Source organism: Puma concolor, chromosome B2, assembly GCF_028749965.1.
Source record: "Puma concolor isolate L17-30 chromosome B2, mPumCon1.1.hap2, whole genome shotgun sequence".
In the NCBI taxonomy this organism is placed as follows: domain Eukaryota; kingdom Metazoa; phylum Chordata; class Mammalia; order Carnivora; family Felidae; genus Puma; species Puma concolor.
Window position 1 is genome coordinate 51,604,981 of NC_141671.1, and position 23,526 is coordinate 51,628,506.

The 23,526-nt window shown below is 41.1% G+C and overlaps 1 protein-coding gene across 1 annotated transcript in view; it reads right to left on the minus strand.

Annotated features, from left to right (window-relative positions):
* The window catches only part of GCM1 (GCM transcription factor 1), a 70,869-nt gene extending 50,270 nt beyond the window's left edge, over positions 1–20,599 (minus strand). Inside the window, exons 1-4 of the mRNA XM_086707075.1 lie at positions 20,463–20,599; positions 15,490–15,613; positions 14,746–14,807; positions 793–958 (exon numbers count right to left, since the gene is read on the minus strand). The gene's annotated coding sequence lies outside the window, so the exon portion shown is untranslated. The remainder of the gene's footprint in view (positions 1–792; positions 959–14,745; positions 14,808–15,489; positions 15,614–20,462) is intronic.
* Between the last annotated feature and the right edge of the window lie 2,927 nt (positions 20,600–23,526).

Genomic DNA, 23,526 nt, shown 5'->3' on the forward strand with positions numbered 1-23,526 from the left:
CCAACCCCAAACTCAAGCTCCTCCCACTTCCGCTCTGGAGTCTCAGATTTGCATCAGAAGCTTTGGAGGAGGGAGTCTGGGGAGTCTGGTAAACAGACTGCCCTGCTGTGCCCAAAGGTACACTCACCCCCTCCAATACGTGGGTATGGCTGGAATCGGCCCTAAGATTTGTAGGGAGAGGGGAGGAAGACAGTTTTATATGTTACCATTAGTTCTCATTAAAACTGCAGAATCTCTACTAGTTAATAATTAAATACAAGAAACATCAATCCAGCAGTAGTAGTATTATGCATTTAAAAAAATCATATGCTGCAGATAACTAAGTAAGCATTGTTATTGTATTAATAATGCAATGTGAAAAAGGATAGATAGGACACTTTAGTGGGCCTGGAGAGCCCCTAGCTGTCTTTCTTCCTCATTGCTCCCAAGCTTACTTGTGTTAGACAGCAAAAACAATAGGCAGGCACATAATCAAATGGAATAGGAGGGTGCAGAGGTCAGGGCCATTTAGACTGAACTGCCCCTCCTACCTAAGATAATTGCATTTAAAGGGCTCCTTGAAATTGTTAAATACAGACCTTTTGAAAAAAGAATTGAAGTGATTCCCAAGGGAAAGTGCCTGGGTCTATTACTGACCTTTGGGACTCAAAACCAGTCCCTGATCAGGAATTGGGTGCAGATGAGTTGACTAATGCAACTCCTTCAACTCAGGTAAAGCTCCCCCGGAAGCCCCAGGATGCGTGATTCTGGTTTGTCTGCCCTGTTTTTTAAAATAAAAGTCAATGGGGGCACCTGGGTGACTCAGTTGGTTGAGCGTCCAACTTCAGTTCAGGTCTTGATATCATGGCTCTGAGTTTGAGCCCCACATATGGCTTCCTGCTGTCAGCCCTGAGCCTGCTTCGGATCCTCTGTTCCCTTCTCTCTCTTCATCTCTCCCACTCATTCTCTCTTTCTCTCTCTAAAAAATAAACGTTTAAAAAAATGTTAAGTAAACCAGTTAAGTAAAATATTCACTAAGTACGATTAAGTATTTATTTAGTAAAATAAATGGGTAGTAACCTAAGAATTAGGTTTTGGCCCCCCTCTGTACTTGATGTGGGAAATATTGAGTCAGATCCCTTTGCAGATGTCTTTATTTTGACCCTCAATGGATCAATAGAATATGTTTGATTAAAATCTGTTCAAAATGTGCTAACCTAAGTTAAGAAGACAACTAAAATATAACTTTCCTGAGAGTCATGATTATAATTGGAAAACTTGGCTTTAGTTTTGAGCAATTAGTCTAAAAAATGATGTCATGGAGCCAGTTTGGAGTGAGCTCTAATGCGTTAAATAATATACATGCTCAGTTGCCTTTTTGCTAGACATTACATCAGACAACTGGAATTCAAATCCTGGCTACCCCATGTCACTGCTTACAGACCTTGGGCAAGTCACTTGACCTCTTTGCATTTCATCTGTAAGATGAAAGTGATAATATATCCCTGACTCATTGGTGAGACTAATGCAGCTAGAATGACTGTATTAAATAACTCTATGGCCCTAAATCTCTGTACAAATGTTAGTTACTTTTAACATCAACTACTGTAATTGCTAAATGGTGAATATTGGCTAATAGCTACACAGGATTCTTCCTAATCCCCAGAAAGGACTTTTTGAATATATTCTGTATTGTTATATTTTATTATTCCCAGTAGATAGATAATAAGAAAAATTTACTAATATCTGTGAACTTCTATTTATGACCACCAGATAAAACAATTTACATAAAGCCTAAATGTCTTCATTGGAAGTAAGAATGAGAGACAAATCTTGGAATCAACCTCATTCTCCCCCAACAGGGGTTGATAAAATAAATTATGCCTCATCCATCCTATAGAATACTATTCAGCTTTCAAAAAATAAAATAGGGAAGCTCTTTAGGTAGTTATATAAAGCCTTCTGATATATCTTGTTAAGTTGGAAAAAAGCAAGATGCAGACCTGTATGTTTGTTATGCTATTATTTAGATTAAAAAGGCATTGGGAAGAGGGACAAACTGCTTGTAAAATTTATATGGAAACGCAAAGGGCCAAGTAGAGCCAAGGCAACCCTGAAGTAGAACAAAGATAAGGGATTTATTTTTAAAAAATTGTTTTAACTTTATTTATTTTGAGAGAGAACATGCAAGTGTGAGCCCGAGAGGGGCAGAAAGAGAGGGAGAGAGAGAGTCCCAAGCAGGCTCTGGGCTTTTGGCGTGAAGCCTGACAGGGGGCTTGAACCCATGAACAGTGAGATCATTGACCTGAGCCAAAATGAAGAGTAGGATTCTTTACCGACTGAGCCACCCAGACATCCCAAAGATAAAGGATTTAAACTATCAGACATCAAGACTTATTATGAAAAAAAGTTGAATTCACTGAAACAGAGAGTAGAAAAGTAGTTGCCAGGGACTGGTGGGTGGGGGAAATAGGGAGAGGCTGGTAAAAGGGTACAGACTTTCAAAGTAAGAGGAATATGGCCTGAGAATCAAATAGGTAACATGGTGACTTGAGTTGATAACATTGTTTGTATGATTGAAATCTGCTAACAGAGTAGAACTTAAATGTTCTCAAGAAATTAAATAAATAAATAAGTAAATAAACAAGTGAAAAATGTGAGTATGTGAGGGGATGGATGTGTTATATAAATAAGCAAAACAATAGGCAGGCACTCACTGGACATTCTAAATATCTTACAATTGTATTTATCAATTATCCCTCAATAAACCCAGAGGAAAGAGATACTTACTGTGAAGCTCTAGTAGTTAAATCTGTGTGTTATTGGTGCAACAAAAGGTAAATAGACCAATAAAACAGAGTAGAGTCCAGAAACGCACACATGTGGGCAACTGACATACAACAAAGGTGTTACTGTAGTGTGGCAGAAAAAAGACAATCCTTTCAAAAAATGGTGCTAAGTTAACTGGATATTCATATGGAAAAAGAAAAAATGAATCTTGACCCCTCGCTTACAAAAATCCACTCAGAAAAAAAAAATCACTTCGGAATGATTAGAGATCTGAAAACAAAACAACTGAGGTAACAGAAGAAACATAGATAAATATCTTCATGAGCTTGGGAAGTCAAAGAGTTTTAAAGCAGGAAACAAGAAGTGCTAGCTACAAAATAGTGAAATTTACAATAGGACTACATTAAAACTAAGGACTTTTGTTTAGCAGAGGATACCGTCAAGTGGGTAAAAAGGAGGCGGTGGAGAGGAAAAGCTGCTTGTAATATATGTAATAAACATACATAGCCAGAAATATAAAGAACTACTGATCGGTAAAAAATAAAATAAACATGGGGCGCCTGGGTGGCGCAGTCGGTTAAGCGTCCGACTTCAGCCAGGTCACGATCTCGCGGTCCGTGAGTTCGAGACCCGCATCGGGCTCTGGGCTGATGGCTCAGAGCCTGGAGCCTGTTTCCGATTCTGTGTCTCCCTCTCTCTCTGCCCCTCGCCCGTTCATGCTCTGTCTCTCTCTGTCCCAAAAATAAATAAACGTTGAAAAAAAAAATTAAAAAAAAAAAAATAATAGCATGATCTGAAGCATAATTCATTTAAAAAAAATAATAAATAAAATAAAATAAAATAAAATAAAATAAACAGACTGCTTTTTAAAATGGGCAAAGGGCCTAAATAAATACCTATTTACCAAGAGATGATCCAAATGACCAGCAAAGATATGAAAAGTTGTTCAGCTATTATTCTTTAGGAACATGTATGTGGAAACCATTCACAAGAATGGCGAAAATGCAAAAAATAGTCAATATCAAGTATCGTTGAGGACATAGAGCAACTGGAACTGCAAAATGCAGGTCCGTTTGTTAATATGTACACGAGCCAAATACACACATCCTGTGACCCAGCAAATCTACTCCTAGGTATGCAACAGAAATGTTTATGTGCATTCACCAAAATACAAGAGCAATTACAGCAGCACTAGACATTATAGCCCCACACCCCTATGTCCACTGATAGCAGAATGGATACAGTGAGGTATATTATTTATACAATGGAATACTTTTCAGCAACAAAAATAAATCAACTACTACTCTGTATAACAACATGGATGAATCTCACAGACATAGTATTGAAGGAAAGATCTAGGTACATTGGAATACACACTGTATTATATAAAGTTCAATCTATGTTGTTAGAAATTAGGATAGTGTGGAGGGTGTGAGCTTGTGGTCTGGCCATGGACTTTGAGATTCTGGTAAAGTTTTCTTTCTTGATCTAGGATTACATGTGTTCATTCTGAGAAAAAAATATTGAGCTGATCACTTGTGATTTGTGCACTTTTTTCTCTAGGCATATGTATGTACTTTATTTATTTAAAATTTTTTTTAATGTTTATTTTTTTGAGAGAGAGAGCACAAGCTGGGGAGGGGCAGAGAGAGAGGGAGACACAGAACTCGAATCAGGCTCTAATCAGGCTCCAGGCTCCAAGTTGTCAGCACAGAGCCCGATGCGGGGCTCGAACTCACAGACCACAGGATCATAACCCAAGCTGAAGTCGGATGCCTAACTGAGCCACGCAGGTGCCCCTGTATGTACTTTAATAGAAAGTTTACACTTTGAAATGGGGTAAGTAAATATTCATATTCATATGCATTAAAATCCCTGGAAGAATACAAAAGAAACGTGTTTTTTTTTTGTTTTTTTTTTTTTTTAAATTTTTTTTTTTTTTCAACGTTTATTTATTTTTGGGACAGAGAGAGACAGAGCATGAACGGGGGAGGGGCAGAGAGAGAGGGAGACACAGAATCGGAAACAGGCTCCAGGCTCTGAGCCATCAGCCCAGAGCCCGACGTGGGGCTCGAACCCACGGACCGCGAGATCGTGACCTGGCTGAAGTCGGCCGCTTAACCGAGTGCGCCACCCAGGCGCCCCAAAAGAAACGTGTTTTAAGGAGGGGGTCCTGGGTAGATGGGGAGGGAAAATTTTCATTTTAATTTTTTCCTACTTTTTAAAAAGACTTTCTTTTCTTTTTCTTTTTTTTTAATATGTTTATTTTTGAGAGAGAGATAGAGACAAAGAGACAGAGGAGTGGGGGAGGGGCAGAGGAAGAAGACACAGAATCTGAAGCAGACTGTGGGGGCTGAGCTGTCAGCACAGAGCCCCACACAGGGCTCGAACCCACAGACTGTGAGATCATGACCTGAGCTGAAGTTGGACGCTTAACCGACTGAGCAATGCAGGTACCCCTCAAGGTTTTATTTTCAAGTAAACTTTGCACCCAGTATGGTACTCAAACTCACGACCTCGACATCAAGAATCACATGATCCACCCGCTGAGCCAGCCAAGTGTCCTTCCAACTTTTTTTGTTTTTTGCTCCACCTACTTTTTGAACCATTGGAATGGATCATTCATTCTGATATTTAAAACATAAACATTAAAATAATAAAAATTTTAAATATGAAATGAAAATAACACTTCTGAGTAGTTCAATTGCTTTTGGTCCCCCAAATTCTCATGACAAGAAATGAGCAACTAGATATGGAAATTGAAGATAAGACAGTTTATTATTTTGCTAACCAATCAACTTTCTGTCTTTAACAAATGTACTTTGATCTCATGAAAAAGCTCAGCAAAGGGTTTAGGACTGTTAATTTAGGATGAAATAAACAGTTGTGATTAGGCAACTCTCTTCGTCTGAGACATGTCCTGAGGGGGTCTGGGGCTCCAGCCTAGTGAGATATGAGACCCACTTGCCAAAATGGAAATCAGAACAAATTCTCCACTGTCTGGGAAGGATGCTGGCAAGGGAACCCCACTGTCTTCCATTTAACTCTTCCTGAATGTTTTCCCATCAATCCTTAGCCAGACTGCTAGCAGCAAAGATACTTCTTCATTCTTTCATTTATTTAGATTAATATAGTCAGATTCCTTAACAAAAACCTCTGGGTCACTGCTAGCTTGTTCTGTCCCTGAAACAGGCTGTCCTAGTTATATCAAGGTGATTATCAAATGTTTCAGCCCCTGCTTTCAGCAAACAACACTGATTTTAGGAGAAGAGATGAGAGTAATGAAGAGTAACGAAAAAGGTGAAGAAGAGGAAGAAGGCAAAGAGACAGCGACTACACTGAGAAGCAAGCAGAGCAATCACTGGAGAAAAGGGGAAGCAGAATTTATCTTTTTTGTTTTTCCTCCCTGAGGCTGTGGAAATAGACACAGGGAGGTGGTGACTCTCAAGAGGAATTAAGACCTTGCACTGGTCTGTGTTCCAGAGGAGTTTTTCTTGGTTTCTAGGCTCCAAGACTGCTCAGCAGAGTATCTTCCTCTCCTCCTTCTCACTCTCCTTCCTCCCTCCCTCTCTTCTTTAACTCTGGGCTTCATTCTGTTGTGTTTGTTTGTTTGCTTGTTTATTTTGAGAGAGAGAGAGAGACAATGCAAGCAGAGGAGGGGCAGAGAGAAAGGAAGAGAGAGTCTCCCCCACTGTCAGCCCAGAGCCCAACATGGGGCTCAGTCCCACACATTGTGAGATCATGACCTGAGCCAAAATAAAGAGATGGAAGCTTAACCTACTAAGCCACCCAGGTGCCCCTCTGTTTTGTTTGTTTTTATTTTATTTATTTATTTTTAATTTTTTTTTAACGTTTTTTTTATTTATTTTTGAGACAGAGAGAGACAGAGCATGAACGGGGGAGGGGCAGAGAGAGAGGGAGACACAGAATCGGAAGCAGGCTCCAGGCTCTGAGCCATCAGCTCAGAGCCCGACGCGGGGCTCGAACCCACGGACCGCGAGATCGTGACCTGAGCTGAAGTCGGACGCTTAACCGACTGAGCCACCCGGGCGCCCCTGTTTTGTTTGTTTTTAAAGACAGGCTTATTAAGATATAATTTACATGGAATAAAATTCACCTTTTTTTGCTGGGAAGACCTATGAATTTTGACAAATATAAATAGTTATACATATAATCATCAAGATATAGAACATTTCTATTACCCCCCCCCCCCAATTCCCCTTATCTCTATAGTCACCCTGCCCTTTTAGGCCCTGTCAACCATTGATGACTTTCCTGTCCCACTAGTCTTTTACAGAATGTAATATAAACATACAGGATTTGGGGGAACCTGGGTGATTCAGTTGGTTAAGTGTCCAGTTGGTTAAGTGTCTGACTTGGGCTCAGGTGATCTCTTGGCTCGTGAGTTTGAGCCCCACATCAGGCTCTCTGCTGTCAGTGCAGATCCTGCTTCAGATCCTCTGTCTTCCTCTCTCTCTGCCCTTCCTGCCTGCACATGTGCTCTCTCTCTCTGTCAAAAATAAATAAACATTAAAAAGAAATAAATACATAGGCTTTGAATCTGACTTCTTCCATTCAGAAGGCTTTTGTCATTCTTCCACGTCGTATCATTCCTTTTTGTTGCTGAATATATTGCACTGTGTGGCTATTGGTTTATCCAGTCACCTGTTGATGAACACCTGGGTTGTTTCCAGTTTGGGGCAGTTACAAAGAAGGCTGTCATAAACATTTGCAAACAGGTTTCTGTGTCTTCCTTAGTTTGTTAATGAATATTCAAACACATCAAAAGTTAGAAAGAGACTAGTAGAGTGACCCTGCACAGAGTCATTGCCAAAATTCAACAGTATCAAAATTGTGCCAATGTCTTCTATATCTCTCCCTTTTTTCCTTTTTTTGCTAAAGTTTGTTTAAGAAGGTGCTTGAAGTTGTATCAAATCTCTAAAAGCATGATAGATCTCTAAAGCATGACATTTTCTTATACAGCTACAGTGCCACTATCACTTCTGACTAAGTGACTTCCTCTTGGTATTACTTACTACATCACCCATAATCAGACTTCCCCGATTCTCTCAAAAGTGTCTTTCTACAGTCAGATTCTTTGAATGAGGGTCTACATTACATGAGGCTACTCTGTCCTTTGACCCCACGTCATTGACTTACAGCCTTTTTTCTATAGATCATTTGCATATTTTGGACTTGTCTCTTTACCTCCTTTGTGGGGGGGTGGGAGGGTCACTGAACTTTCTCCTCTATTTCTAAAAAAATTTTTGGGAATGTTTATTTATTTTTGAAAGAGAGACAGCGTGAGCCGGGGAGGGGCAGATAGAGGGGGAGACACAGAATCTGAAGCAGGCTCCAGGTTCCCAGTTGTCAGTACAGAGCCCAATGTGGGGCTGGAACTGACTAGCCGTGAGATAAGGACCTGAGCTGAAGTTGGACGCTTAACCCACTGAGCCACCCAGGCGCCCCTCTCCTCTATATCTTGCATTTCATGTAAGTTAGCTCTGAGGACATGATTAGACTGTTGGTGGCGTGGTTAAAAGATAAATGAAGGCATATTAAAAAATTTTAAGAGTTTATTTACTTCCAAATCAGGCAGCGCCAAACCGAAAGTGGTTAGGAGCGCTCCACCAACAGGAGTGGGGAGAGACTTGTGTGCAGAAAAGGTGAGAGTAAGGCAAGGAAATTATTGATCGGCTACAGCTTACAGACTAGTTGGCTGCTTGTGATTGGTTGTCCTTAGGTTTCGATTTCGTAACGTTGAAGAGCTTTCAGGCTTGGATCTTGTTTGCTGCTAATGAAGACACCGTGTGTTACAGCTGCCGATGTCTAATGGCCTTCCTGTTTAATTAATTTGACAGGAGCAAGACTCCTCCATAGGTGGGGCAGTGGGCTTCCTCTTGCATCTCATTAGGGGCCCCTGCGGACGGTCCCCTATTAGGGATGCTAAATTTGATCAATGTCAGAACACACGTGGCAGATCAGGCATGAAAGGGACCATCAAGCCGCTCTATTTGCTTGCCCCTCCCCATTCCCTCCCAGGGAGTCACGGGTACAGATATGGAAGCTGGGCCCTCTGGTCCTTGCTCTTGCCCACACATCCCCATCCAGAAGGAACCCTTTCTCCCAACAGCCTTATTTGGCTCTGACTACATTCTACCTGGCATATTGTTTGTGTTTGTGCCCCCAACTCTGCCCCCACTTTAGGGTGCAAGGTTTAGAGGGCAAGGCAGTGGTTTATGTATCATCTTATGCCCATTTTCCTAAGTCGTATGTTAGTGCAGACAGCACAGCTCCTGAGTCAGACAGACTTAGATTGCCTTGGTTTCTACACCTTTAAGCGGGAGTAGTAATAGAAACTTATTCATGGCGCCATTGTGAGAAGTAAATACAGGCAAACTCTTACTGTGTTTCACTTTATTGCACTTTGCAGACAATCACAATTTTTTTTACAAATTGAAGGCAATTCTCCTAGTATTTATGTGTTTATTTTTGGTAATCTCTACACCCAACTGTGGGGAGCAAACTTATGACCCTGGGATTAGGTCTCATGCTCTTCCGACTGAGTCAGCCAGGCACCCCTCAAACTTTTTTTATTATAATTATTACATTTGTTACAGTTGGTTACCTGTGATCAGTGATCATGATTCAGACAACGGTTGGCATTTTTTAGCAATATTTCTTAATTATATTATGAGGTATTTTTTTAGATATAATGCTATTGAACACTTAATAGTCTATAGTATAGTGTAAACATAAGTTTTTTAATTAAAATTTTTTTGATGTTTATTTTTCAGAGAGAGAGCATGCAAAGAGGAAGGGGCAGAGAGAGAGGGAGACACAGAATCTGAAGCAGGCTTCAGGCTCTGAGCTGTAGACACAGAGCCCCATGCAGGGCTCGAACCCATGAACAGTGAGATCGTGACCTGAGCTGAAGTTGCACTCTTAACTAAGACACCCATTTGCCCCCAAGCATAAGTTTTATATGCACAAGAAAACCAAAAAATTCATTTGGCTCGCTTTATTGAGATATTTCCTTTATTGCAGTGGTCTGGGACTGAACCCACACTATCTCCGAGGTGTGCCTACTCTCAATAAAAATTATCTTCAGCATTGGTAGGGTGCATACTGGTTATCTCTAAGTAACTATTTGTCCTAATGGCTGCCAAACATAGGCATATCTCATCATTGGCATATTTTATCATTGCCTCGTGGTTGGGAACCAGGTACCAGCTTACAGCTGGCTTTCTCTAATTCATAGGATTCTCTGATCACTGAACTGATGTGTACAAGAACTGACCTTGTCCAGACCCCCCACCCACCTTGCACGAGGGGATAGATATTACTGTTCTTATCTTATACAGGAGCTAACTGTGGCCCTCAGAGGCTAATCCATTCAGACAAGGAGGGAGTGGAAGATTTAATGGGAGAAGAGAGATGATATGTCATGGGATAAATTGTTCATGGTAATCAATTTAATGATTAAACAGCTAAGAAGTGTTGAAAGAAGAGCAGATTTCAGGTCCCCTGCTTCCAAATCTAGAGCTCTTTTCACTACATGTTAATACGTTTTTCTGTTCTTTAGATCTTCAGTGATGGTGGTGAGCGGGTTGGGGACCTTGGGAACAAGCCTCTGTGGAGAGAGGGAAACTCTCTGCAGCCTGAAGGCTGTTAGCACTTTTCCTGCAGAGGAAAGCACCAGCTAAGGAGCAAGCTCAGAACCAGTCCAAACTAGTCTGTGCCGTGACGGACCTTCACTGTGCTGAACTTTCACCGACTTTCCCCCCTCATTATAATATTAAAAATCATGCCCAGGGATGGAGATTTAACATGTTAATTAGGCATGCGGCTGCCAAAGAAGCAGGACCTTTAAGCACACTGGTGCTAATAAATCCCGGCCTCTACCTGTTTATATATCACCCTTTTCCCACCGAAATTTCTTTGAAAGCCCTTCCCTGACCTCTCCCCGGAGAGTCAGCCTGAGGATTCTTTTCTGCTGCTTCTCTCGAACTCGAGCATAAGTTCCAATAAAGCCTTGCCTGTGCTTTTAAATTTGGGGTCCAGCTGGTTTCTGCCTTTGTGGGGTCCAAGGACTCGAGGCCGTTTAACACCACCAACTGTAGCGATGAACAAAGAATAAATTGAAAGGGGAAAAAAAGCTATAAAGCCAGTGTTGCTTCGACTTCTGTAGAACCTCGTTTGCTCTCCATTTGGCTGTAATTTTCTCTTCCGCCTGCCTATGATAGTGATAAGGGTTTCCATTAGAAAGAGAGGGAAATACATGCTCTCCCCCACGTGAATATCTGTATGAGGAGCCATGGAGCTGTGGTCAGGACCTTGTAGGCGACTTGAGTGACCCAGGCTGGGAATAAGTGCACTGTCACTACTCGCCTTAATCCCTGCCTGTGGGGCCTGTGTCCGAGGCCGGACAATTTAGTGCACCTTAGAACGCATTACCTTCAGGAAGAGACCGCCTACTCACCCCACTTAACCCTAGTGTCTACACACACAGAACGTTTCCACCCCCACCAGACCCCTGCATCTGAAATACAATTTTGAAAGAATTCTTTCCCTGCAGTCAAGGTATTGTCTCCTAAGATGACTTCATTAAAGTGCAAATGGACCCAATAAAAGATATGAGGGCCATTATATTAATTAACAATGACTTAATGCTCCTTCGATCATTCTGATTAAGTGAATGAGAAGATCCCTAACACTTGCTAATTATCCTTTTAACAAAGGCTCCCAGCTTTCAGCAGGCAATAGCATTAAAGCAGATTGGAGAATATCCTTTCATTTCTGCTGTATTTCTTTTTACAGTTACTTTATATTTGTACAGTTACTTTATACTTATGTTTACTTTTATATTAGATGAATTTTCTATTTTATGTCACATGTAATTTTAAGATATATTTATTTAGCTTCTTAAAATGTGAATAAATTTAGTAAAAGTTATTAAGTATACAATAACACAGGTGGTACTCAATAATGGCAAAAATTGAGAAGGCTATGTGCAAATGACTGAGCATAGAATTATGCCATCCCTGACTTAGTAATAACTTAGTCTAACTTTTTTTTTATTTTTTTTTTAACGTTTATTTATTTTTGAGACAGAGAGAGAGCATGAACGGGGGAGGGGCAGGGAGAGAGGGAGACACAGAATCGGAAGCAGGCTCCAGGCTCTGAGCCATCAGCCCAGAGCCCGACGTGGGGCCCGAACTCATGGACCGCGAGATCGTGACCTGAGCTGAAGTCGGACGCTTAACCGACTGAGCCACCCAGGCGCCCCAACTTAGTCTAACTTTTAAAAGTTGATTTGAAATTAGAAAATAATGTAACCAATTCAGGCAAAGTTTGAGAACTAGAGAAAGAAAAAAAAAAGGCATCATACATCATCCACTCACACATATTATGTATGCTCTTGTCACACTTGTGTTTTTTGGGAAGGTCTCGCGGAGTGGGGTCCCTGTGATGTAAGAGGCATGCAGGCACGTCGGATAGTGTGAGCACGTCGGATTACTTCATTAGGACGCGGCTGCCCAGGAAAGAGAAGTCAGGGAAGATGAGAGGAGGGAAAGGGGTGATGTAGGGAGATTGTCATTACAGGAAAAAAAGATTGATAAGGAGCATGTCAGGGGCATCATTCCATAAGTTTGGTAAGCTCAGCTTTGTCTGGGTGACCCTACGAGGAATTATTCGAAGGAAAAATCTATAGCCTAATTTCCTAATGGCTAGATGTGACCTTCCATTTTCAAGGACCAGCGACACCTTCAGGGTAAGATAAGGAATAACTAAACCACTTGGGAGACTGGAGTGTCAATAGAAAGCTGATGGATCAATGATGATGTAATTTAGTGGGCCAGAAGCACTGTGTGGTGCCGATTCCCACACTGTGGTCACGATGCCTTGGAAATCACATCGTGAGCAGAATAGTTATTTTTTTGATCCACTGAAATAATTCACCCTATGCAGGGACCAGAAGTTTTCATAGGAGTAGCAAGTGTCTGGCAACAAAAGACAAAACTGCAAGCTGCAAAATAGAATCTGTGCATTTATTTGGGGTCTTAGGGATTATAACCTGAGGGACACAGATTCAACTGAAATCAAAAGTGTGTTCTGGAGAGACAAAAGAGGTTAGGGTTTTTCAAGAGGAAAGAAGGAACTTATGTAAGTTCTTTTGAATGAAGGGTAATTGGTGCTGGTCTAGCTGGGCTAGTGTTAGGTGGGGGTCCATTTATGTCCACTGTAACATATAGAACATGTAGCAGGTGCCCTGGCTCTTGCCTGAGTTCAGGAAAAATCCCAAGAATTTGAGACATTAGACCTGCATAAGCCTCATATCCTCAGTGTCATACTAGCTCCATCTTATTTATTTTTGAGAGAGAGAGAGTGAGAGAGAGAATGTGCACATGCGTGTGAGCTGGGTGTGGGATGGGCAGAGAAAGTGAGGGAGAGAGAGAATCCCACGCAGGCTCCACACTGTCGGCACAGAGCCCAATGTGGGGCTTGAACTCATGAACGGTGAGATCAAGACCTGAGCTGAGAGCAAGAGATGGGACACTAAACCAACTGAGCCCCCCAGGTGCCCCCAGGTCCATTTGAAATGACCCTCTTAGCAATGCTTACTCCATTTTATTCTTTCCATTATCACAAATGTTTAATTAACAAGGAGACCATTAGACTGAGGTGGCTTCAGTGCATTAGTAGCCTATTAAGAAGAACCAAAACTGAGCCTATAATGCCTCTAGGTTAAGAAATTGAAATCTAAGGACAACCAATCACAAACAGTCAGCTAGACTTTCCCAAATAAGGCAACCACTTAAGCTATGGCCAATGGAATAGTTGCCTTGCTTTGCTTTCCCTGTAAGTTTTTCCCTTGGTTCTTGTCAGTGGAGAGCTTCTAATCATGGCTGATTTGACATTGCTGGATTAGGATTGATTTTTGCTGAAATAAACCCTCAAAAAAATTTTAAATTTAATTCAGTTTAATTTTTAAGAATGTTTATTTTTAAGAGAGAGAGAGAGAGACAGAGATTGTGTGTGCAAGTGGGGGAGGGGCAGAGAGAGAGGGAAAGAGAATCCCAAGCAGGATATGTGCTGTTAGCACAGAGCGCTATGTGGGGCTCAAACTCACAAACCATGAGATCATGAGCTGAGCTGAGATCAAGAATTGGACACAACCAACTGAACCACCCAGGCACCCCTTAAAATTTTATTTTTAAGTAATTTCTATACCCAACATGGGGCTCGAACTGGCAACCAAAGATCAAGCATCACATGCTCTACCAACTGAACCAGTCGGGTGCCCCTCTTAAAATTTTTACTGTGCTTCAGTTTATATTTTAACACATCTCTCCCCATCAACACCATTAGAACTGGATTTGAAAGTTAGTTGGTAAATGAAGAATATCATTACTACAGTGTCTGATACACTACCGTGTATCAGGCACTATAGACACTGGGTATTCAACAGATGGACAAGGACTTGCAGTCTAATGGGGACATCCAATAAAATAGTTTGACAAATGAATATATAAGACAATTTCAAATTTTTGGATAGAAATAACTGCTATATAAGCAGAAATTGGTGGAAGGAGGAGAGAGAGAGTGCATGTGTGCGTGCGTGTGTGTGCATGTGTGTATGTGTGTTGCTTCTGTCCACTGGCTGATCAGGGAAGGCCTCTTTTAGGACGTGACATCTGAGTTAAGCCCTGAAGGATGAAGAGGACCCAGGAAAAAAGTTGGGGAAAGCAATCAAGCTACAGGACAATGTTGAAGCAAAGGCAGACCAAGTAGGCCTTTTAGAGAGACAGCACGAAATCTGTGGGGTTGGATGAGAGAGGCACTGAGGTTAAATGTGTAACGGGAGGCAGTTCAGCACGATGGTTTAATGTTCAAGCTGTAGAGTCAGACTGCCTGAATTCAAATCCTCACTCAACCACAAACTAGCTGTGTGACTTCAGACATGCTACTTACCTTCTCTGTGGTTCATTTCTTTATAAAGAGGAGGAAATACAGGTAACTTCATCATGGAGTTTCTATGAAGATGACATGAGACACTCTAAGTAAAGCACAGAGCTGTCTCGGCACCCGGTTGGTCCTCAATAAATATCAGATATTAGCATTAATGTGTCCCTGTCCACATAGACTCTAGTCCAGTGGTAATATTCCTTCTCTTTGGGGATGCACTTGGAAGGACACTGCCAAGTTGGGATTCTATGACTACTTTTTCAAAGTTGAATGGTAATACACTGGAGATCTGCAAATTAGGGCTCCCTGGGCCAAATATCTCCTGATGCCTATTTTTGTAAATCCTCGAGTAAGAAATAGTGTTTATGCTTTTAAATGTTTGGGGAAAAAATAGGAATATTTCATGATGAATGAAAAATAGGTGAAATTCAAATTTCAGTTTTCATAAGTAAAGTTTTATTAGAACACAGCCACAGTGTTCATTTACATGTTGTATCTGGCTTCTTTCTTGCTCCAGCAGCAGAGCTGAGAAATATCCAGAGACCATAAAGCCCAAAACATTTATTATCTGACCATTTAGAGGCAATGTTTGTTTGTCAATTTCTGTAGTATATCATAATTGTTAGGAGTGTAGATTTTGGAGACATGTTATCTGGAGATTGAGTTTCCTTCTAAGCAAATATCAACTTCCTCAACAGGTTGTGATAATTAAGAATATTTATCCTATAGTCTGAACTCAACAAAGCTTACCCATTGTTTTGACAATGAAGGTGATGATAATGATGATGTTCTTCTAGCCAACAGTCCAGTCTTGGATTGACACTTTTCCTTTTTAAATTATGTAGGTATTTTCCCTGGAAACAATCTTTTGAGCCTGTAAGACAGTTTCTCTTTTTTAGCTCATTTGCATTTCCGTGTACCATAATAGTTGAACTCTATGAGGGTAATCTTTCCCTTTTATTTCTAAGTTCTCAGAGGGTTTCTTAGCTAAGCCTCCCAGCATTTAAAAATGCCTACAGCTGCAGAGCTTTTTAACTCCCTTCTTCTATCTTTGCCCAGGTGGACAAACGTTCACAAATCTGTTTGATAAGTAAACAGAATACCTTTATGGCCTCAGTTTATTTAGTTATTGATTATGGAACAAGATATAGTTTTGATTGTTTTATGCTAGTAATACATATCATTGGAAGCCAAATATTCTCCCAAATCCATTCACGCCTTGTTTCCTTTTAAATGGACTTTGTGGGTTTTTTAAATTTTTTTTTTACATTTATTTATTTTTGAGAGACAGAGACAGAGCACAAGTGGGGGAGGGGCAGAGAGAGAAGGAGACACAGAATCCAAAGCAGGCTCCAGGCTCTGAGCTGACAGCATAGATCCCGACTCAGGACTTGAACTCACAAACCATGAGATCATGACCTGAGCCGAAGTCAGACACTTAACCGACTGAGCCACCCAGGCACCCCAATAGACTTTGTTTTTTAAAGTAGTTTTAGGTTCACAGCAAGAGTGAGAGTATAATACAAAGTTCCTGTTTAATAAACAAAGTTTCCGTATAACCCCTTGCCCCCTGCACCCCACCCTCTCCCCCCAACCTTCTCCACTATAAACAGCCCACATTAGAGTGGTACATTTGTTACAAATGATGAATCTACATTGACACATCATCATTACCCGAAGTCCATTACCCATTTACATTAGAGTTCACTCTTGGCATGGTGCAATCTATGGGTTTTGACAAATGTATAAGGACATGTATACACATCATAGTATCATAGTATCATACCATCCCCTGGCAACTATTGATGTTTTACTGCCTTTTCCAAAGTGTCTGATAGTTGGTATCATACGGTATGCAGCCTTTTTTTTAAAAAAAAAATTTTTTTTAATGTTTATTTATTTTTGAGAGAGAGAGACAGGGCGTGAGTGGGGGAGTGTCAGAGAGGGAGACACAGAATCCGAAGCAGGCTCCAGGCTCTGAGCTGGCAGCACAGAGCCCAATGTCGGGCTTGAACTCACAGACCGTGAGATCATGACCTGAGCTGAAGTCGGAGGCTCAACCGACTGAGCCACTCAGGTGCCCCAAGCTTAGTTATTTATTGAGAGAGAGAGTGAAAGAGAGAGAGAGAGAGAAACAGTGCGGGAGGGGAAGAGAGAAAGGGGGACAGAGGATCCAAAGTGGGTTCCGCACTGACAGCAGACAGCCCAGTGTGGGGCTTGAAATCACCAACCTCAAGATCATGACCTGAGCCAAAGTTGGATGCTTAATTCCTCTTTCTTATAGCTCACTGTTGGTGTGTAGAAATACAACTAAATTTTGTGTATTGATTTTGTACTCTGTAACTTTACTGAACTAATTTATTAGTTCTAGCTCATTTCTTTTTACTGCTGAATAATATTCCATTGTCTAGATGTTTCACAGTTTATCTATTCACCTACTGAAAAAGATCTTTGTTGCTGTCAAGTTTTGGCAAGTATAAATAAAGCTGCTATAAATATCTGTGTGCAGATTTTTGTGTGGATATGTTTTCAACTCACTCAGGTAAATACTAAGAAGCACAATTGTCAGATCACATGATAAGAATATATATATATATATATATATATATATATACACATACATATATGTATATATATATATATATATATTTTGGTAATGTTTATTTAAGAGAAAGAGAGAGAGGGAGCGAGCGAGTGAGCATGAGTGGGGGAGGGGCAGAGACAGGGGGAGACACAGAATTCGAAGCAGGCTCCAGGCTCTGAGTTGTCAGCACAGAGCCGGATGCAGGGCTCGAATCACAAACTGTGAAATCATGACCTGAGCTGAAGTCAGATGCTTAACCAACTGAGCCACCCAGACACCTCAAATATATTTTGTTTTGTAAGAAACTGACAAACTGTCTTCCACAGTTGCCATTGTTGCATTCCCCCCAGCAATGGGTGCGAGCTCCTGTTACTTCACAAGGTCACCAGAGGGTGTTGGCAATGTTCCGTATGTCAGCCTTTCTAATAACTGTTTAGTGGTGTCTCATTCTTCTTGTTTCTTCTCATTGTTGTTTTAATTTGTATGTCCCTAATGACATATGATGTAGGACATCTTTTTATATGCTTATTTGCCATCCATTTATCTTCCTTGGTGAGGTATCTGTTCAGGTCTTTCGCTCACTTTTAAATTGAGTTGTTTGTTTTCTTAATATTGAGTTTTAAGAGTTCTTTGGATGCAAGAGTTATTTTGGATGCAAGTCCTTTATCAGATATGCCTTTTGCAAATATTTTTTTCCATTCACTAACCTTTAAACTGAGATTAGTTGCCATTCTTTTGGTTGGAAAAGGAAAGTGAATTCTTCAATAGAATTGACTATAAGAGGTAAAACTAAAATCATTTTTTCCATTATAGCATGAAAAATTTTTTGGCTGGAATGATAGTTTTCACTTTGGGGAATAAAAGTATTGCCATTACTATCCATCCATTCAACACTTAATTATTGAAGACTTACTATATTCCAGGCGGTATTCTAATCTACTCCCAGGAAAGGGTAAACATACCATAAATCTTTCCTCTGGGAGATATTTATGTCCGTGAAAAAGACAGAAAGCCCACTCCCACCTGCATAAACAAATATTATCACAAACTTTCTTATCTCTGTCAGTTCTTCTAGAAACCCATTTGAACAGTCTTATCAAATGAGTACTTACTCCCCAAGACACTTTGAAATATTCACCTGTAATCCTCTCCTTGCTATGTCCACCAGTTCTAAAATACATTATGCTCTTTATACCACCTTAATTAAGGCCCTACAATGAGAGAACTGCCTTGAACCCAACTTCTCAGACCTCATAAACATCCCAACATCACCCTCTGAGCTCCAAGACTCTTTCATGGAAGTGCATCCTCTTTCTCTTTTGTTGCAGTGAGAATAAACTCAGCTTTGTCTTATTAATAGGTTGTTTTTCCGGTATTTCCTGGAAGCCCACTGCTCAACAGGGGTAAATTGCAATTTTTTAAAAAGATTTTTTATTTTTAAATAATCATTACACCCAATGTGGGGTTTGAACTTACAACCCCGAGATCAGGAGTTGCATACTCTGTACTGACTGAGCCAGCCAGGCACCCCTTATAGGCAAAGTTCTTTTTTTTTATATATTTTATTTTTTTTAAAGTTATCTCTTCACCCAATGTGGGGCTCAAACTCACAACTCCGAGATCAAGAGGCACATGCTCTACTGACTGAGCAGCAATTGTAAATATAGTCACCAAGTAGGCTTCATTAGGAACATGATATTTGAACAAAGATTCAAAAAAGGGGGTTTACTCTAGGGATTTGTGAGGGAAGAGTGTTTCAGGCAGAGAGGACAGCCAGAGCAAAGATTCCAGTGGGGTTCAGGCCTGTTTTGATTTAGCAGAGTGAGCAAGCAAAGAGTAGTGAGAGATAAGTTCAGAGATTATGTGTGACCTTGAGTGAGGTGTGTGTGTGTGTGTGTGCACGTGTGCGTGTGTGTGCACACACACATGCCTGTATCTATGGGGCAATGATATAATTAAGAGTCAGCTAGTCAGTCTACAGATATTTAATGAGGTCCTACTATGTGCCATTCTAGGTACTAGAAACACTGTGATGAAATAAATCAACTTAATGAATGTACATTCCAGTAAATAAACAAAAAAGAGAATTTCAGATATTATGGGCTACAAAGACAAACAACAGAAAGGAAGCAACTTGAAGGAAGAGGCTCTTCTACTAGTATGTCAGGGAAGTTTTCTTGAGAAATTAATGCTAGGCTGAGGTCCCAGTAAAGAGGAGACAGCTGCCTGATAAGTGTGAAAAGAACATTCCAAGAAGTTACAACAATTTGCAAAGCCCCTGGGGAGTCTGAGAGATAATAGAAAGCCAGCGTGGCTGGAGCATAGTGGAGGAATGGAAAAGAAGGGTTCCTACTGCCTTAATGGTTGGGCAAGGAAGGCAGAGTCAATTGATAGGTAATGCTAAAGGCTTGGACATTACCCAACACATAATTGGAAGCCATTGGATGAATAATGATGTGATTAAGCAAATGTTTATAAAACATCACCGGGATTGTCATCTGAGGAACGTTCCCAGAAGGAAACCAGGGAGAGAGTACTCCAAGAGAGAGGTTTCACTGAAGCCTAGAGAAGAGTTTGCTGAAGGAGGGAGTGGTCTGTTTGGCCAATGGCTGCTGGCCAGCCCAGTAAGATAAGGACAGAGAACCAACCACTGGCTTTGGCAAGACCTAGGTCATTGGTGACCTCAGCAAAAACTGAGGTCTACCCATTGAGTAGAGGGCTGGCCGTGGAAAGCCTGACTGGAGTGGATTGAGAGAAAATGGGGCTGAGGATGTGGACAAAGCAGCCACAGTCAACTTTTTAGAGTCAAGTGGAGCCTAGTTTAGTGCCTAGACTAGAATTCAAGATTCCTAACAAAGAGTTCTCTTCTATGGAGCACTGACGAGAATTAAACACTCCTGAAACCATATATAAAAAGACAGCTGTGTTACAATATCAACTGATTCTGAGATTGCCATAACTTGATTCAAAACAATCGTAATCAGCTCTTGGACTAGGAGATCAGGGCTACTGAGAGAGCTGTCCCCGGACTCTGTCTGCTTCTGGGAGGCATCAGGACCAGAAGTGAAAAGACAAAGTTCTGAGAATGAGTTTGGGGAAGATATAAGAAGAGGAGGCCGCCTACTTTCAGACCTCTTACCAGAGCTCCAGGGCAGGCTTGGAGAATGACAAGGCTGGGTCCTGAAGCTGGGAACAAGGGGCAATCTTAATCATATTGGGTGAGTTCCTCCCATGTGGAGAGGAAAGAGGGTAAAGCTCTTTTTTTTTTTTTTAACCAGAAATGCCTTAGAGAGAGACAGAAAGGCACACTGAGAAGTGAAAATATTTTTGTTCAGATCGTGAGCTTATGTGTACTTTGAAAACTTTGAATTAATGATTAGTGTGGTGGTTTTAAAAAATCACAGTTGGGTCCCCTGGGTGGCTCAGTTGGTTAAGCATTGACTTCGGCTCAGGTCATGATCTCACGGTTGGTAAGTTTGAACCCCATGTCGAGCTCTGTGCTGACAGCTTGGAGCCTGGAGCCTGCTTCGGATTCTATGTCTCTCTCTCTCTCTCTGCCTCTCCCTTGCTTGCACTCTCTCTCTCTCAAAAATAAATAAACATTAAATATTAAAAAAAACATCAGGGTTTCAGACACAGGCAGAAATTATAAGGCAGTGTATACTATAGTATGGGTCTTGAATCTTATCAGTTGTCCAGGCCTCACACTTGTTTGCTATCGCTATCTTAAAGTTCTGAATAATCTTTTAACAAGGTGCCCTGTGTTTTCATTTTGCACTAAGCTCCACAATTATTGTCTAAAGTGTAGGTTAGTGGTTGTCTCCAAGACAGGCATTTTGCTGTCAAATATAGCTCAATTCTTGAATGGATTAAAGAAGGCAACATCACTATGTTGGTGGTTGTATGCGAGAATAAGACTTCCCAGTATGGATACACAAGTTTAGCATTTCTAGGCATCGCCAGTTTCTCAGATCTTCCTAGAACACATGTCCTCAATTTTACAAGTAAAAGAAAACAAAAAAACTAGTTAAAAATTATAGATATTTCTAGGGGCACCTGGGTGGCTCAGTTGGTTAAGCAGCCAACTTTGGCTCAGGTTATGATCTTGCAGTTTGAGTCCCACATCTGGCTTTCTGCTGTTAGCACAGAGCCTGCTTTGGATCCTCTGTCTCCCTCTCTCTCTCTCTCTCTGCCCCCATCTCTGCCTTTCAAAAACGAATAAACATTAAAAAAATTATAGATACTTCTGAATATTAAGGAAAGGTCTTCTGTGTCTCCCTCTTTCTCTGCCCCTCTCCCACTGGCACTCTGTCTCTCAAAACTAAGTAAACATTAAAATTAAAAAAAGAAAAAAAGAAATGGTTACGATGGTAATTTTATGCTTGTGTGTTTTACCACAGTTAAAAATTTTTTAATTAAAAAAATTATATATAGTCCTGAAAACTCTCATATAGAGGTGCTTGGGTTGAACATTATCAGTTGTTTTCTTCCATGGGGGAAAGGATAGGAAATATGATATTTCTAGGTGGTTAGCAAGAGATATGGTATCCAAAAAGAAAAATTTCAAAGACTTAGTGCACTATTTCATCTTTTTGTCTCCAAAGAACCATATCATATAAACTACATTATGTTGTCTTGACTTTCCCTGTGTGTTTTTCTATTATCCTGATAATGGTTTATCCAATTCTTGAAAGAAACATGTTTCAAGAGCCTACAGTGTGTGAGGCAGTGGGTCTACAGTGATGAATCTAACAGATTCATTTTATTCTCTACCCTCACTGTTCATAAGGCTCCTGTGAGGGAGACAGTTCATCAGTTCATCACGTAAGTAACTTGTGAAAAATGCTGTGGAAAGAAATTCAAGAGGCAAGGAGAGATTGTGACAGGGTCTGAGGCTGGAGGTCTTGGGAAAGCTGCGCTGATTGTAGTAAATTCAAGATGGCTGCAAATTCTTTGCCCTTCTCCCGTGGTGACGTGGGGTCTATTTACCCTCCCTCTGAATCTAGACCGATGCCGTGACTTGTGTTGACCAATCAAGGGGAGTGGAAGTGAGACTGTGTAACTTCTGAGGTTAGGCCCTAAGAGGATCACAGTTCCTCCCTTTGTTGCTTGAAATGTTTTCCCCTGGAAGCCAACGTCATATAAGAAGTCTAAGTCTAGTTATCCTAAGACCACCATATTGTGAGGAAGTTCAAATTGGGCATGTAGATAGAGAGAGGCTACAAGGAGGAGCACCCCAGTGTCAGTCAAGTGAGTGAAGCCTTCTTGGACACTATAGTCAGCCCAGTCAACCACCAGAGGAACGCAAGCTGAGTGTACCCAGCTGAACCGTGTCTGATTCCTGTCTCACAGGATCACCAGCAAATAAAGTCTTAGTTATTTCAAGCCACTATGTTTTAGGTAGTTTCTTACACAGGTCTAGCTAACCAAACATTGAGGAAACAGTCTTTGACAGAAATGAAGTGATGTTTGAACTTTAGCACCTAGCTTTAGCACAAGATTCCTGACACGGCACCATGGCAGGGGGGAAGGGGCCTGACAGCTCACCGCTGGCTAGGTTGAGAGGCAGTAGATGGAGGAGTATTTACTAAGCAACAGAGACTTTGCTTTCTCTGGGACTCATGGCAGTGGCATGAATTTGTAGCATCTGAAAGCAGAAAGATTTGAGAATTGCTTATAGGGAATAAATAAACATACCCAGTGCATTCTCTGATTTTGTGTCACCGGTCTATCTATACACTTGTAAACTTTTCATTCCTTCTAGCTCCTCTCTTGGCCTCAGGCATCCATCCCCACAACCTGGATTTCCTGGTGCTGCTATGTGCCTGCTGCCCCCAGAAGTCCAGCTGCCGAAGACACTGTGTTGTATACAAATGGAAGAATTTCTTGGGAAACCTGGACCTCTGTTTCTGCCTCCCAAGCCACAGTCCTGGCAAGGCCCTGGTCCCTCCAGAAAGCAACACTTGCCTGTCAGGCCCTCTCTCCCCATCTTCCTCAAGAAAGAGGCTTTAAATGAGAGGAGAGGCGGACACCTCTGTGCTAATGACAATGCTATCCACTTCTTGCACACTTCCTGTGCACCAGTAGTATTCCATTTTATTTATTGATTTCTAAATGTCTTATTATTTATTTTTTCAGAGATCGTGCCCAGGGGAGTGGCAGAGAGAGAGAGGCCAGAGGATCCAAAGCAGGCTCTGTGCTGT